Raw genomic sequence first — 2,841 nt, forward strand, 5'->3', positions numbered from 1 at the left:
ATAAATCACCTGGTTCTTTCAATACATTGCAAGAATGGAAGAGAGTGGGAAAACGATATTTCTAAACACACAAGAGACATTTCAAAGAAGTACAATGACTATTCCTTTTTTCTAACCTAATCCAAACAAACCAACGAGAAATGTCTATGTGCATATATACAAATGCTTATGGAACAATCTGAAAAATTTGAATATTGACTGGATAGTTGATGGTCTTATGATATTTGAGTTAAAAATTTAGGCATGAGGGGCTAGAGAGATGACTCAGCGGTTAAGAGCACTGACTGCTCTTATAGAGGACCCAGGTTCGATTCCCAGCACCCGCATGGTGGCTACAAACCATCCTTAACTGCAGTTCCAGGGGAATCCGAAACCCTCTTCTGATCTCCACAGCATTGCACGACACAGGTGCGCTCACATACATGCAGGCAATACACTCATATGCATAAAATAAAAATAATAAATAAAATATTTTTAAATGTAGGCATGATTATTATATAGTTGTGATTATTTTTACTGTTTCTTTGGATTTTTTAATATATTAATTTTTAATATATTACATGGCTCTGGGATTCTAATTCAGTTCCTCATCACTGTGAAATGATCACTCTTAACAACTGAACCATCTCTCTAAGTCCCTGAGTTTATATTTTTGGAAGGCAGCTATGCTCACCACTATACCACCAATGCACATGAGTTTATATTTTTGAAGTACAAAGGCATTCACATATATAACCACGATATAATTATTAAAACAATTACAATTAACCTCAGGGTAATGCAATCACCTAAAGTAAAACTTATTCTAATTTTCCACTTGTATTGATAATGTTCTTTGTAACATTCAGAATCAATCCAGAATCAAATACTGCATTTAGTTTTTGTGTTTCATAAATTTATTTTAAGCTGGAACAATCTTTCCTGTCCCTGAGTTTGAGGAGATTGTTTGGGGGCTTAGGGTTTTGATTTGGTTTGATTTGGCTTGATTTGGTTTGACACAGGTCTCACTGCATAGTCCTGGTCAGCCTCCCTCCTGTCTCAACTCCCCTAGTGCTAGGATCCTATGTATGCACCACCAGAGCCCGCTCGTTGACATTTTGTTGTTGCTGTTGTTTTGTTTGTTTGTTTTGAGACTCACTATGTAACTTAGGCTCACCTTGAGCTCACAGCAATCCTCCTGCCTCAGCCACCCAAGTCCTGGGATCACAGATGAGAATCACCATGTTTATCTGTTATTGCCATTTTAATGAAAGTATAGTCCGTGTATTGTTTTATAATTTTTTATTGAGCTTTTTAAATTTCATACATTTCCCACTCAAATCCAGACCCCCTCCCCCATCCATGCCTCCCCCTAACCCCCAACAAAACCCTATGCACTCATACATGCTGGGTCCTATTCATGGAGAATAGGCCATGTATTTTGCAAAGTCTCCTACAATTGCATTTGCCAGGTGTTGCCTCATGATCCTGTCATGGCTATGCATTTTTAGTGGGAATATTTTCCAGGTTTTATGTGCCTAGTGCAATCATATTAGAAAACACATGATGTCTGTTGATATTTACTACATGATATTAAATTTGGTCATTTGGGTAAGGCAGCTTCTGAAACAACCCATACTTTTTTAGACTGCTGCTCTATAACCCTGACTGGCCTAGTTCTCACTATGTGGCTCATGCATGCTGGCTTTGAATGTGCAACAATCCTCCTGCTTCTGCCTCTCAAGCGCTGGGATTACAGGTATGTTCCACCATGCCCAGCTACACTTACTCTTTTTCCCTTACTTTAATCAGTAAGTAATTTGTAGAAAGATACTGTGGATATATCCTGTCCCTCCCTCATCTCTTTATTCTGACCATGGCAGGAGTTGTATGAGTCAATATATGTGTCCAAACTCATAAAACTGTCCCGCAACTAAAAAAAAAACTAGGGATTAAAAGGTTCTACAGGCTAGTATAGTATTGCATGACTCAAAAGATGTCTGCCAGCTGGATTCAGCTCATGGGCCATGAGATTGTAACCTCTGCTCTTTAGTGCCCATATTAAAAATACAGTGTCTCAAAATAATCTGTGGTGCTGAAACTCAAGAGAGTGGTTCCCGTTGGGGAGGAGGGGTGGGAATTGACTTACCAGCCATTTAAGGGCTTACAGAGTGCTGGTAATTTCCAGTCTCTTAATCTTGGTGGTCTACGGTAAACAGCTATCTAGTTTGCCTCAGATGCAAGATTTACAGGGATAAAACCAGAACAGTCCTGGTGAAACCAGAACAATCAGTCATCCTAACAGTTTGCTTAGTGTAAATTCACTGAGCTGTATACTGATGACTCACATACTGTATATTTATGACTCATACAACATAGTGTCATAAACTGGCACAGAAGAGGTCTGGTTAGCACAGACATAGATCTGATATTTGCAGTAACCTAGACTTCTATTAACTGTGTTTAAGGTTGCATTATTATTTTCCTCAGCCACACTGTAGTTCATAGTGCTAAACTCTGTGGTAATTAAAACTATATATATGGTCTCCCTGTAGACCCGGTGGGCCTGGAACTTACTATGTAGACCAGACTGCCCTTGATCTCACAGAGATCCAACTGCCTCTACCTTCTGAGTGCTGGATTAAAGGATTGTGCCACCATGCCTAGCTCTCTGATATATTTTACATGAACTACAATTTAGCATGATTCCTTTTTCCTTCATTCATACAAGTAATTTTTAATCTTAGTGAATGGACTTTACATTTTCCCCCATTAAATCTCATCTTGCTTCAATATGCTTCTACTATAGTTTAATGAAACATAGCCTTGGCTTTGAGGAATGTAGTGTCTTAGCCTTGGACC

This window comes from Nannospalax galili, unplaced genomic scaffold (assembly GCF_000622305.1).
Source record: "Nannospalax galili isolate Female #2095 unplaced genomic scaffold, S.galili_v1.0 scaffold238, whole genome shotgun sequence".
NCBI lineage: Eukaryota > Metazoa > Chordata > Mammalia > Rodentia > Spalacidae > Nannospalax > Nannospalax galili.